We start from the raw sequence: 14,977 nt of genomic DNA, 5'->3' as shown, positions 1-14,977 counted from the left end.
AACTCTGCATCTCCAGAGCTTCCAGCTTGGCTGAATAAATCCTTACACAGACAAAGCTGGACAAGAAAAAAACATAGAAATGCACTGAGCTATAAGGTCCACAGCAAGTGGACTGCAAAAACAAAGCCAGGACTTCTCTTTGATGACTTGGACAGTCTAGCAGGAGAAACCAAGCAGAGATGTGAATCCTCCAAGAAACAATGGACAACTGGCACTGACTGAAGGATCTAGCCAGAATAAATAGCCCAGTCAGAATTGGTAGTAAGTGAAAGCACCTGATGACTGCTGAGATCCAAAGGAGCAGCAGTACCACTTACAACCACCGGAGGGAGCCCAAGAGCAGAATTCACAACACCCCGATTTATCAGGCTTGATGTTGGGTTTGTATTCTGGAGTCGTGACTGATAAGTGGAGAGGTTGCAGAAACTTGTCAGATATAAATTGAGGGGAATTCTCCAGGTTTAGGGACACTTCAGGAGGTTTCCAGAAATTCTGCTCCTGAATATGCTCCGGCTTTAATGTGTCATCGAGGGCTGGAGCCACAGTTGTCGCGCAGTGTGAATGACGTCAGCCTGGAATGTGTTTTCCACCCGTTGAGGAGTCCAGGATATGTGTGGTGTGAGGATTATATCTCGTTGATTTTCAGGGATTTCCTCTGGAGCCGCGACTGTTACAGAGCACCGCCGGTGTGAGCTAGCAGGGGGAGCTCTGGGTGAATTACCTAAGTCCAGGGACTCCCTCGGAGCTCGACGGTAGTCCTCCTCCTTTTAACTGACAATGGAGCTGCCTGCTGAGCTTACTGAGCTGTGCAGTGGTAAAGAGGATTTACTCACCACCATGGATCTTTCAGTATCAGCTCACTACGCTTGTTCTTTCTTGCAGGTAGGGTTTCTTTTCTTATGACCATGGGTTGTGGTCCTTTTGGGCCTCTGAGGGGGTCTCAGTGGACCAATGGAGATCTGGATCGCTCTTAGGTGCTGCTGACTTGAGAGTAGATATGAAAGATGCATGACTGGAGAGCTTCAGTGACATTGCTAGGAGACATCCTGGCCTGCCTTCTTTCCTCTTGATTTGAGGCATTGTAGCTTCTAGGGAGGCTCAAAATGTTCCAAAAAGGATCCTGAGGCTTTTAAGTCAAGTAATATAAGTCTAGGTCTTCTGAGTTTTCATCAGATAGACATACCAGGCTCAGGGTCTGCAGAGCGTCAACAGAGTGCAGCCATCTTTTTTTTTTTATTGTTCTTTTCCATACACGGACGTTTGAAGTCATTTTTGCAGGACAAATTTTGCATTTTACTGTATAATGTGCTGAAAAAATTCCAGCTGAGGATAAACAGTTAATTAAATTAAAAAAAAAAATCGATTTATTTTTTTGGGGTTTGTTTTTCGGCATTTATTGGGCGGTAAGAACGACCTCTCTGCAATTTTTTTCAGGTCAGTTATGATGACACCAATCTTGTGTTTTTTTTTGTTTGTTTTTAGCATAGAGACCCATCACTTTATCTTCTGTTATCGGAGCTGTGTGACGGCTTTCCTTCTTGAATTGCGCCCTGACCTTTTTATTGGTATCATTTTGGGTCACCTGTGACCTTTTTGATCGTTGTGTTTTTATTGTATTTTTAGGGAGCTGTTTATGATGTCACGGCAAACCTTTGTTGGGACCCTGTGATTTAGTGACTGCCCAGGAGAATGGGACTCCCAACCACATAAAGGGATCCTGTCATGTAAAATAACATTAACCTTCAGCAGACATGGGGTTGACCTGCACATTAATAATGTTTTGAACTTGCCTGGCTCCTGCACTGAGCCCCTCTGCCAGGAGGAAATCAACTTTATTCCCCGGCAGCGTTCGGCTTCCAGCCATAGAGGTGCGGTCGGTGCGGCTTCAGTGACCCCTCAGAATATAGTGAGCAGCAGCTCAACCTGCGCCCCAGCACTGACTCACAGCCCGCTCTAATGCTGAGCCATAAAGCTAAGACGACTGACAGTCAGTGCAGGGGGCTCGGTAACTGCTGCTCCGTATACACTGAGCGGTGACTGTAGCTGCAACGGCCAAAACTCTATGACTGGAAGCTGAACACTGCCAGGTGGAATAAGGTTCATTTCCTCCCGGCAGGGGGGCTCTCAGTGCTGACATCGGGCAGGTTATAAACGCTATTAACTTGCTGATTAACCCCGTATCTGCAGATTATTAGCGTTAGTTTACATGACAGGTTCCCTTTAAATTGCACTGTCAGGCTGTAGGCAGCAGTGAAGTGATTAAATGGCAGCAATCAGAGCTCGCTTAACAGGCGCGCACCTGGCCTCCTCCATGCATGAACCCCAGATATCAGGAAGGGGTTATGGAGCCTTATCACATGACGTCAGAACGCACGGACGGGATGTCCTAGTCTCAAGGACTCAATGACAACAAAATGTTAGGCAATCCACTCTTCCTCTTCATGGGGTCTGAGCAGAACCATACAAGTGGGATGATGACTCCGGTGTTGGCCCTGCTGGGACATCGGGCAGCACAATGCTGGTAACAATAAGTGTAAGTCTCACATAAAGGGTTGTTCGTTCATAGAACATGTATTATGGGGCTTTTCTGTGGAATCTGACCAGACAATCTCTCCTCGGCTCCCCATGTACATCAGTAAGCGCCCATGACCCCGGTGCCTGCTCTCTAGTTCTTTCTACACATTGATAGGCACTAACCGCTGCGTACCGGGGGTTCCCAACCGTCCTCTCGGGCACTGTGACTTCATCCGTTAGCTGTACACGTGCACTTTCCTCATAGAGAGTCAAACTCAGAACTTTCCGCACACTTGCTGCCTATTTTAGTGTTTATATCGGGGGTGAATATTGAGATTTTTCTCTATTTATAAAAAAACTAGATTGTGGCCCGATTCTAACGCATCGGGTATTCTAGAATATGCATGTCCCCGTAGTATATGGACAATGATGATTCCAGAATTCGCGGCAGACTGTGCCCGTCGCTGATTGGTCGAGGCAACCTTTATGACATCATCGTCGCCATGGCAACCATTATGACATCTACGTCGATACTGTGCCCGTCGCTGAATCAGAGACGCGGGATTTCCATTATGACATCATCATCGCCATGCTGTGCCCGTCGCTGATTGGTCGAGGCCTGGCGGCCTCGACCAATCAGAGACGCGGGATTTCCAGGACAGACAGACAGACAGACAGAAAGACAGACAGACGGAAAAACCCTTAGACAATTATATATATAGATAAAAACACAGTAACGCATGTTTTAATAGGAGGACTGCAGGTTCTCTCCTCTTAGTGATCCCAGAGGATCCTATCCAGGAAGGAGGCCGTGTCCTCATGTGACATCATGATCTCTTAGAAAACAATCACTGGTAAATGGTAATCGTCCATCCCCCAATCTCCATAACGGCGAATTAGGAGAAAAGAAACCGATGGATAGAAATGTGGAGCTTTCTCCAGCTCCTCTGTGGTTCCATCCCTGGTGGAGAGGAAATTTGGAGAAGTTATGTTTCTTAGTACGGATGCTCCATCTGACTGACGAGGGTCTTCTCTGTCCCCCTCCTCAGGGTCCTCATCCTCCGGGTGCAGAGCAGAGAACATTAGGCTTTGGTCTAGCTGATCATCACTTCATACTTGGGGATATGATGTGCTGGGACCTCGGTACCGGTGGTGAGGACCACAGCAGTGTAATTTGGTCCCTGATGTATTAACCTAGAATTACCGGTTCTGAGAGTGATGTATTCAGTCTGTGTGTCTCCACAGATGGATCCAGCAGGAGAAATCCACCAGAGAGATGTCCCCGTCCTCTGTATCCCCAGGACTGTCCGGAGGAGAATCACAACATCCCGGAGGATCATCAGGTAGATGACACTGAAGCCTCCACAACATCTGACCATGAAGTGATAGGACCTGAGCTCATCTTACATTTTTCTTTTTTAGGGTGAAGATCTGATTGATATTAAGGTTGAGGTTACACATGGAGCTCAAGAGGCGATCGCAATATGGGCCGATCAGCAGGGTGAGGAGGGGAGACTGTCATGTCTGTTCTGCGGTCACCTACTACTACTCCCATCATCTCATCATCACATGACTCAATCTATAGTGGTATGTAAATGTTTGGGCACCCCCCTGGTCAAAATTGCTGTTGTTGTGAACAGTTAAGCAAATTGAAAATGAAATGATCTCTAAAAGGCCTAACGTGAAAGATAACACATTTCCTTTGTATTTTAGGTAAAAAAATATATATACGTTTGCTCATTTTTTAAATTTAATAAATTACAGAAAGAAAAATAGGACAATTCAAAAGTTTGGGCACCCTTGGAGATTTGTGTACTCAGATAATTTGACGAAGGTTTCAGACCTTTATTAGCCTGTGAAGGTTATGGCTTCCTCACTATCATCGTTAGGAAAGGCCCAATCATGCTTTATAAAAACCTTCCTTCCTCTAACCTTGTGAAGGCCCACAAAGCAGAACAAGGCTATAAGAAGATTACAAAGCATTTTCAAGTTGCCCTTTCCTCATAAATGAATTTCAGAAATGGCAGTTACCAAGAATAGTGAAGGTCAAAATAAGGAAGACCATGCAACATCTCAGTGAAAGCTGCTCGTAGGATTACTAGAGAGGCAAATCAGAACCCCCTCTTGACTGCAAAAGACATTCAAAAAGATTTAGCAGACTGGAGTTATAGTACATTGTTCTAATGTTCAGAGACACCTGCAAAAATATGACCTTCATGGAAGAGTCATTAGAAGAAAACCTCTCCTGCATCCTCACCATAAAATTCAGCTTCAGAAGTCTGCAAAAGAACATCTAAACAAGCCTGATGCATTTTTGAAACAAGCCCTGTGGAGAGATGAGGTTAAAATAGAACTCTGTGGCCACAATGATCAAAGGTATGTGTGGAGGAAAGACACACAGAATTTCAGAAAAAGAACATTTCGCCAACCATTAAGCATGGTGATCCATCAGGCTTTGGGGTTGGGGTTGTGCTTCAGCCAAGGGCATGGGGAACATTTCACAGGTAGAAGGAAGAATGGACTCAATAAAATTTCCACAAATTCTTGATGCAAACATAACACCATCTGTAAAAAAGCTGAAGGTGATAAGAGGAAGAGGATGGCTGCTACAAATAGATAATGGTCCTAAACACATGTCACAATCCACCATAGATGACCTCAAAAGGGGCAAACTGAAGGTTTTACAATGGCCCTCACAGTCCCCTGATCTGATCATCATTGGCAATTTGCGCTAAACCTAAAAATAACAGAAGAAGCAAGATGACCCAGGAATCTCACAGAACTGGAGGAATTCTCCAAGGAAGAATGGTGGAAAATCCCTCAAACAAGTATTGAGAGTCTGGCTACAAAAACCGTTTACAAGCTGTGATACTTGTAAAAGGGGGCGCTACTAGATACTAACCATGCAGGGTGCCCAAACTTTTGCATCGACACATTTTCCTTTTTTTTGCCTAAAATGCAAAGGAAATTTGTCATCTTTAACTTTATCCCTTAGAGATCATTTCATCTTCAACTTGCTTAACTGTTCACAATAATAGTAATTTTGTCCAGGGTGTCTAAACTTTAACCCCTTCATAACATGCGCCGTACTAGTACTGCTCTGCGGGAGGTGCATTCATGCAAACAGCAGTACTGGAACGGCGATTTGGTTTCGCAGCCTCACACTGAGCGCCACAGAGATCGGGTGCGGGTGTCAGCTGTATGTGATAGCTGACACCCCGCAGCAATGCCCATGGTCAGTGCTAGCACCAATTGCGGGCATTTAACCCCTCTGCGATCGCGTTGTCCTGAGGGTCTCTATGAGACCCTAGGCACCAAGATGGCCGCGGGGTCCTGCAAGGAGGTGGCTTGTAAGCGCCTGCTGAGGGCAAGACCTGAGATGCCTCTTTCCCTGCCTGTCAGATCCTGATATGATACTAAGCGGAGCAAAGTGTCAGATCAGCGATCTGACATTAGTGATGTCCGACACTGGGACAATGTAAAAAAGTTTAAAAAAAAAAAATAAAATATATATATATATATATATATATATACATATATATATACACACACATATACTAGATGGTGGCCCGATTCTAACGCATCGGGTATTCTAGAATATGCATGTCCACGTAGTATATTGCCCAGCCACGTAGTATATTGCACAGCCACGTGGTATATTGCCCAGCCACGTACGTAGTATATTGCCCAGCCATGTACGTAGTATATTGCCCAGTCACGTATATTGGCCAGCGACGTAGTATATTGCCCAACTACGTAGTATATTGCCCAGCCACGTACGTAGTATATTGCCCGGTAACGTAGTATATTGCCCAGCCACGTACATAGTATATTGCCCAGTCACGTAGTATATTGCCCAGCCACGTAGTATATTGCTCAGCCACGTAGTATATTGCCCAGTCACGTAGTGTATTGCCCAGCCACGTACTGTACGTAGTATATTGCCCAGCCACGTACGTAGTATATTGCCCAGCCACATAGTATATTGCACAGCCACGTAGTGTATTGCACAGCGACGGAGTATACAGCACAGAGCCACGTAGTATACAGACTTAAAATAAAAAATAAACATATACTCACCCTCCGAAGGCCCGTTGAAGTCCTGGCCCTGTGTGCGGTGCACGCGTCAGCTTCCGGTCCCAGGGTTGGTATGAGCGCAGGACCTGTGATGACGTCGCGGTCACATGACCATGACGTCATGGAAGGTCCTTCTCGCAGGGCCTGTGATCACGTTGTGGTCACATGACCGTGACGTCATGGAAGGTCCTTCTGACATACCATCCTTGGGACCGGAACCTGCCGCTTGCATGGAGCGGTCACAGGAGCGTCGCGAGGATCGGGAAAGGCGGCGGAAGGTGAGTGTTGTGAATTCTGCTCTTGGGCTCCCTCCGGTGGTTGTAAGTGGTACTGCTGCTCCTTTGGATCTCAGCAGTCATCAGGTGCTTTCACTTACTACCAATTCTGACTGGGCTATTTATTCTGGCTAGATCCTTTAGTCAGTGCCAGTTGTCCATTGTTTCTTGGAGGATTCACATCTCTGCTTGGTTTCTCCTGCTAGACTGTCCAAGTCATCAAAGAGAAGTCCTGGCTTTGTTTTTGCAGTCCACTTGCTGTGGACCTTATAGCTCAGTGCATTTCTATGTTTTTTTCTTGTCCAGCTTTGTCTGTGTAAGGATTTATTCAGCCAAGCTGGAAGCTCTGGAGATGCAGAGTTACCCTCCATGCCTTTAGTTAGGTGTGGAGATTTTTGTATTCTCTGTGGTGGATATTTGGTAGCATTTTAATACTGACCGCACAGTACTCTGTCCTGTCCTTTCTTTTTAGCTAGCGTGGCCTCCTTTGCTAAATTCTGTTTTCAGTCTGCGTATGTAATTTCCCTCTCCTCTCACAGTCAATATTTGTGGGGGGCTGTCTATCCTTTGGGGATTTTCTCTGAGGCAAGATAGTTTTCCCGTTTCTTTCTTTAGGGGTAATTAGTCCTCAGTGTTGTGAAATTGGATTTTGGGCTCCCCCGGTGGCCACTGGTGGAATTGAACTTGTGTGCATCATCCCCTCTGTTCACCTGTTCCCATCAGGATGTGGGAGTCGCTATTTAACCTTGCTCCTCTGTCACTTCCATGCCGGTCAACATTGTAATCAGAAGCCTTTCTGTGCATGTTCCTGCTACCAGACAACTTCCAGCTAAGTCGGACTTTTGTCCTTGTTTGTTTTTTGCATTTTGTTCCAGTTCACAGCTGCAGTTTCGTTTCTGTGTCTGGAAAGCTCTTGTGATCTGAAATTGCCACTCTGATGTTATGAGTTAATACTAGAGTCTTAAAGTAATTTCAGGATGGTGTATTGATAGGGTTTTCAGCTGACCATGAAAGTACCCTTTCTGTCTTCCTGCTATCTAGTAAGAGGACCTCGATTTTGCTAAACCTATTTTCATACTACGTTTGTCATTTTCATCTTAAATCACCGCCAATATATGTGGGGGCCTCTGTCTGCCTTTCGGGGAAATTTCTCTAGAGGTGAGCCAGGACTATATTTTCCTCTGCCAGGATTAGTTAGTCCTCCGGCCGGCGCTGGGCGTCTAGGGATAAAACGCAGGCTACGCTACCCGGCTACTGTTAGTTGTGCGGCAGGTTTAGTTCATGGTCAGTTTAAGTTTCCATCCTTCCAAGAGCTAGTTCCTATGTATGCTGGGCTATGTTCTCTTGCCATTGAGAACCATAACACCTCAGGCTGTGACGAGGTGTCTAGGGAGTGACAGGAACATCCCACGGCTACTTCTAGTTGCGGTGTTAAGTTCAGGGGCTGCGGTCAGTATAGAGGCCACCTTCTCCAGAGCTAGTCCATGCTGCTCCTAGGCCACCAGATCATAACAGGTGAGTATATAATGATTTTTTATTTTTTTTAACATTAGATCTTTTTACTATTGATGCTGCATAGGCAGCATGAATAGTAAAAACTTGGTCACACAGGGTTAATAGCGGCGGTAACGGAGTGAGTTACCTGCTGGCATTAACCCTGTGTGAGCGGTGACGGGAGGGGAGTATGGAGCGGGCGCCGGGCACTGACTGCCAGGAAGTAGGGAGGGACTAATCAGACTGTGGCCGTCGCTGATTGGTCGCGGCAGCCATGACAGGCAGCTGGCGAGACCAATCAGCGACTTGGATTCCATGACAGACAGAGGCCGCGACCAATGAATATCTGTGACAGACAGACGGAAGTGACCCTTAGACAATTATATAGTGTGTGTATATATATATATATATATATATATATATATATATATATATATATATATATATATATATATATATATATATATTATATTAAAATATAATATAATATATATGTGTAAAAAAAAAATCCTAAATAAAGAAAAAATATGTATGTATATTTCCAATAAATAAACTTATTTTTGTAAATAAAAAAAAAACAATAAAAGTACAAATTTTTTGGTATTTTCTATTATATAGACCCCTCAAAGTCACTTCAAATGTGATGTGGTTCCTAAAAAATGGTTTTGTAAATTTTGTTGGCAAAATGAAAAATCGCTTGTCAACTTTTAACCCTTATAATTTCCTAACAAAAAAAAATTGTTTCCAAAATTGTGCTGATGTAAAGTAGACGTGGGGAATGTTATTCATTAAGTATTTTGTGTGATACTACTACTATGATTTAAGGACATAAAAATTAAAAGTTTGAAAATTGTGAAATGTTCGCCAAATTTCGTGTTTTTTTTTAATTTTTTATTTTTTTTAACCAATTAAGCGCAAGTCATATCAAAGAACTTTTACCACTATCATAATGTACAATATGTCACGAGAAAACGTTCTCAGAATCAGCGGGATCCGTTGAAGCGTTCTAGAGTTATTACTTCAAAAAGGGACAGTGGTCATAATTGTAAAAGTTGGCCAGGTCAGGAAGGTGAAAACAGGCTTCGGGATGAAGGGGTTAACACACCACTGTATTCCATCACTGTGTGTTTCCTACAGATGAACTTGTGGACATAAATCCACCAGAGAGATGTCCCCGTCCTCTGTATCCCCAGGACTGTCCGGAGGAGAATCACAACATCCCGGAGGACCATCAGGTAGATGGTGCTGAGCCCTGTACCGGATCTGTATATTGGGGGACATTTCTGATCGTAGTCATAGAGGTCACAGATTTTGGTGGTTTCTTGTATTGTGCTGATTGTTACATCTGATAAATCAGGAGGAAGATCCGACTAAGAATAAAGTGAAGGAGGAGACAGAAGAAGAAGCGATGACGAGGGGGGATCAGCCGTGTGTGAGTGACGGGAAGGAGGAGATTCCGGGAGATGTTTCCACAGGTATGTAATAGTGACTGGCACGTGACGAGAATGACCGGTGTGTGATATCGTGTGAAGTCTCCAGTGCAGTGAAGCTTTATTCACTGCTCACTACAGAAGTGTCCGGTGATGGCGCGGCTGCTCCTGTACAGACTCCGGCGGTGCACCGATAAATAGCGGGGCCGTCTTCATACCACTTATTAATGATTTAATACTTTAATGCGTATTTCACACTAGTCATGTCCAGGAAATTATGTTACCACCTGCAAAATCCCTGATGTATAAAAGGGGGTCTGGAGACAGGTAGTCCATTACTCTAAAGACTCTGGATGGAAGGGAGTCGCCCGCCGTGGCAGTGAGGTACTCAGTACCGGGTCCGTTACTTAAAGGGATGTGTCACTGTGGCGGCGACCCGGTCCGTGGCCCTGGGCGCCCATGTTAAAGGGAATGTCTTTAGAGGGGTTGTGGAAATAAGGAATGTTTGGGACGCCACCTGTGGTATTCGGTCAGGGATGACCAACGCTGCTTAAAGGGGTCCTCTGGGGTGATGTTATGGCAGCCAGATGGTATAACTTCCCACAGGTGAAGTAGGTCCCAGGGCACCTGGTGAATAGATGGAGGATGATGAGTGGTGCAGTAGAGAACGAAGAACACAGTTGTGCAGTCTTTGTACCTGGTTTACTGATGGTAGCAGGTAGCCACAGTCCAGGGCACCAGATCACAGGTACAGGCACGGTCCGACCGGCTTGGAAGTGAGTTCAGAGGCCAGTTTAATCAGGTGGAGTTAAAAGCCTTCCTTCTAGCGCTGTGTTGTTATAGTCCCTTACTGCCAATGGCTTCTTAGCAAGCTCCTCTCAGTTATCTCTGTCCTTTGTTTTACAGGGTCTTTATCAAGACCCAGGCTCTGTGTCTCCTGGGTGTTAGGGTGAACAGGTGATGTATAATCCAGCTTAGAGTCCCACAAAAGCCTCGGTCTTCCGGCTACCGGTGTCTGCGCTCAATCAGGGATGTAGCTCAGTCCCAGCTTTTCTCTCCTGTTGTCACACTCCTGTGCTTCGCTCTCCGGCACGTTAGCTAAACATAGTAACATAGTTAGTAAGGCTGAAAAAAGACATTTGTCCATCCAGTTCAGCCTATATTCCATCATAATAAATCCCCAGATCTACATCCTTCTACAGAACCTAATAATTGTATGATACAATATTGTTCCGCTCCAGGAAGACAGCCAGGCCTCTCTTGAACCCCTCGACTGAGTTCGCCATCACCACCTACTCAGGCAAGCAATTCCAGATTCTCACTGCCCTAACAGTAAAGAATCCTCTTCTATGTTGGTGGAAAAACCTTCTCTCCTCCAGACGCAAAGAATGCCCCCTTGTGCCCGTCATTTTCCTTGGTATAAACAGATCCTCAGCGAGATATTTGTATTGTCCCCTTATATACTTATACATGGTTATAAGATCGCCCCTCAGTCGTCTTTTTTCTAGACTAAATAATCCTAATTTCGCTAATCTATCTGGGTATTTTAGTTCTCCCATCCCCTTTATTAATTTTGTTGCCCTCCTTTGTACTCTCTCTAGTTCCATTATATCCTTCCTGAGCACCGGTGCCCAAAACTGGACACAGTACTCCATGTGCGGTCTAACTAGGGATTTGTACAGAGGCAGTATAATGCTCTCATCATGTGTATCCAGACCTCTTTTAATGCCCCCCATGATCCTGTTTGCCTTGGCAGCTGCTGCCTGGCGCTGGCTGCTCCAGGTAAGTTTATCATTAACTAGGATCCCCAAGTCCTTCTCCCTGTCAGATTTACCCAGTGGTTTCCCATTCAGTGTGTAATGGTGATATTGATTCCTTCTTCCCATGTGTATATCCTTACATTTATCATTGTTAAACCTCATCTGCCACCTTTCAGCCCAAGTTTCCAACTTATCCAGATCCATCTGTAGCAGAATACTATCTTCTCTTGTATTAACTGCTTTACATAGTTTTGTATCATCTGCAAATATCAATATTTTACTGTGTAAACCTTCTACCAGATCATTAATGAATATGTTGAAGAGAAGAGGTCCCAATACCGACCCCTGCGGTACCCCACTGGTCACAGCGACCCAGTTAGAGACTACACCATTTATAACCACCCTCTGCTTTCTATCACTAAGCCAGTTACTAACCCATTTACACACATTTTCCCCCAGACCAAGCATTCTCATTTTGTGTACCAACCTCTTGTGCGGTACGGTATCAAACGCTTTGGAAAAATCGAGATATACCACGTCCAATGACTCACCGTGGTCCAGCCTATAGCTTACCTCTTCATAAAAACTGATTAGATTGGTTTGACAGGAGCGATTTCTCATAAACCCAGGCTGATATGGAGTTAAACAGTTATTCTCATTGAGATAATCCAGAATAACATCCTTCAGAAACCCTTCAAATATTTTACCAACAGTAGAGGTTAGACTTACTGGCCTATAATTTCCAGGTTCACTTTTAGAGCCCTTTTTGAATATTGGCACCACATTTGCTATGCGCCAGTCCTGGGGAACAGACCCCGTCGCTATAGAGTCCCTAAAAATAAGAAATAATGGTTTATCTATTACATTACTTAGTTCTCTTAGTACTCGTGGGTGTATGCCATCCGGACCCGGAGATTTATCTATTTTAATCTTATTTAGCCGGTTTCGCACCTCTTCTTGGGTTAGATTGGTGACCCTTAATATAGGGTTTTCATTGTTTCTTGGGATTTCACCTAGCATGTCATTTTCCACCGTGAATACCGTGGAGAAGAAGGTGTTTAATATGTTAGCCTTTTCCTCGTCATCTACAACCATTCTTTCCTCACTATTTTTTAAGGGGCCTACATTTTCAGTTTTTATTCTTTTACTATTGACATAGTTGAAGAACAGTTTGGGATTAGTTTTACTCTCCTTAGCAATGTGCTTCTCTGTTTCCTTTTTGGCAGCTTTAATTACTTTTTTAGATAAAGTATTTTTCTCCCTATAGTTTTTTAGAGCTTCAATGGTGCTATCCTGCTTTAGTAGTGCAAATGCTTTCTTTTTACTGTTAATTGCCCCTCTTACTTCTTTGTTTAGCCACATTGGGTTTTTCCTATTTCTAGTCCTTTTATTCCCACAAGGTATAAACCGCTTACAGTGCCTATTTAGGATGTTCTTAAACATTTTCCATTTATTATCTGTATTCTTATTTCTGAGGATATTGTCCCAGTCTACCAGATTAAGGGCATCTCTAAGCTGGTTAAACTTTGCCTTCCTAAAGTTCAGTGTTTTTGTGACTCCCTGACAAGTCCCCCTAGTGAAAGACAGGTGAAACTGTACAATATTGTGGTCGCTATTTCCTAGATGCCCGACCACCTGCAGATTTGTTATTCTGTCAGGTCTATTAGATAGTATTAGGTCTAAAAGTGCTGCTCCTCTGGTTGGATTTTGCACCATTTGTGAAAGATAATTTTTCTTGGTTATTGGCAGAAACCTGATGCCTTTATGGGTTTCACAGGTTTCTGTTTCCCAGTTAATATCCGGGTAGTTAAAGTCCCCCATAACCAGGACCTCATTATGGGTTGCAGCTTCATCTATCTGCTTTAGAAGTAGACTTTCCATGATTTCTGTTATATTTGGGGGTTTGTAACAGACCCCAATGAGAATTTTGTTACCATTTTTCCCTCCATGAATTTCGACCCATATGGACTCGACATCCTCATTCCCTTCGCTAATATCCTCCCTTAAAGTGGACTTTAGACAAGACTTTACATAGAGACAAACCCCTCCTCCTCTCTGATTTTTACGATCCTTTCTAAACAGTCTGTAAACCTGTAAGTTAACTGCCCAGTCATAGCTTTCATCTAACCATGTCTCGGTTATTCCCACTATGTCAAAGTTACCTGTAGATATTTCTGCTTCTAGTTCTTCCATCTTGTTTGTCAGGCTTCTGGCATTTGCGAGCATGCAGTTTAGAGGATTTTGTTTTGTTCCAATCTCCTCGCTGTGGATTATTTTAGAAATGTTCTTACCTCCCTTCTGAGTATGTTTTCCTGGGTCTTCTTTGTTCGAGTCTAATGTTTTTCTTCCCGTCCCCTCTTCTTCTAGTTTAAAGGCTGTTCTTCCTTCTGTATCTCGCTATCTAGGAGCTACAGCACCTCAGGCTGTACGACCCCTTACCCGTCCTTCTGCTTCAGACTGCTCCAGTCTGCTGTCTGGCACCAACTGTCTAAATCTTCCCAACTGCCTAGCAACTAACTCCTCCTCCTGACCAAAGAGAGAGCAGCTCCTCTGATTTTGGGTGTAGAACTCCCCCTTCTGGCCTGAAGTCAGAATGGTGTTGTATGTGCTAATTACCTGTTAAAAGGAATCCTCCATCGCTTCCAAGCGTGACGTCACCCTCCCCGTGAGGAAAGCAATGCCACTGTGACAACCAGAACCCTGGGGCGTCGCACTCTCCCCCGTTAAATCCAGTACTCCCGGACTTGGAAAACAAAAAGACAGTAAATGGTTAAATACATATGCAAAAATTATAAAATATGCATTATAATAAGTTATGTAAACTTTTCTTCCCTTTATGGGAGGTTGTTTTCTCAAACATTGCAGGAACATATATTCAAGTGCAGAAAATAACTTTGCTTCTCTTTATGGGAGGTTTCTTTCTTGAATGTTACATAACACAAATGCAAACATTTTTTTAAGTGCACATTACTTTAATAACACTTTTACTTTTGGTTCCAAGGCGGGTCCTCAGGCCTGCATCCTCCCAGACTGGAGGTAGCTGGATCTTCTCCTTTGGGGGCATTGGCATGGACTGCACGATTTTGGCTAGTGCAGCCACACTTTTGGTCAGTTCCTGGATCTGGATGTGTAGGTCTGTAGAGTCTTTCTTTAAAGTTACTGAGGGTGTGGGACTCCCCTGAATTTTGTGGCAGCCAGGCCGCTCCTGGCACGTATGGCATCAGTAACGGCATTATAGGAGTTGGGGCTGCGGCCACCTCTGTGTCTAGCGGCATTATGGGGTTGCGGCCACCGCTGGGTCTGGTGGCAGTATTGGGGCTGCATCTGCCGCCGTCACTGCATCTCCACTCGGGCTGGACATGTTGCGTCTCCCGTGCTTCAGTTTGGCTGACGTCTCTCCTCCGGAGTCTGCAGTGGTTCCTTCTGT

General features: G+C 44.5%; 1 protein-coding gene and 1 pseudogene across 3 annotated transcripts in view; both read left to right on the top strand.

The window, feature by feature from the left end:
* LOC143793496 (uncharacterized) overlaps positions 1-14,977 on the top strand; it is a 606,170-nt gene that overhangs the window by 312,227 nt on the left and 278,966 nt on the right. The window lies entirely within an intron of this gene.
* The window catches only part of LOC143793597 (uncharacterized), a 55,443-nt pseudogene continuing 50,184 nt past the window's right edge, over positions 9,719-14,977 (top strand). The window contains exon 1 of the transcript XR_013220164.1: positions 9,719-9,835. The product of XR_013220164.1 is annotated as an uncharacterized LOC143793597 (transcript). The remainder of the gene's footprint in view (positions 9,836-14,977) is intronic.

Source organism: Ranitomeya variabilis, chromosome 1 (assembly GCF_051348905.1).
Source record: "Ranitomeya variabilis isolate aRanVar5 chromosome 1, aRanVar5.hap1, whole genome shotgun sequence".
Classification (NCBI taxonomy): Eukaryota; Metazoa; Chordata; class Amphibia; order Anura; family Dendrobatidae; genus Ranitomeya; species Ranitomeya variabilis.
Note: the sequence above shows the minus strand (reverse complement) of the source record. Positions and strands in the feature narration are given on the sequence as shown.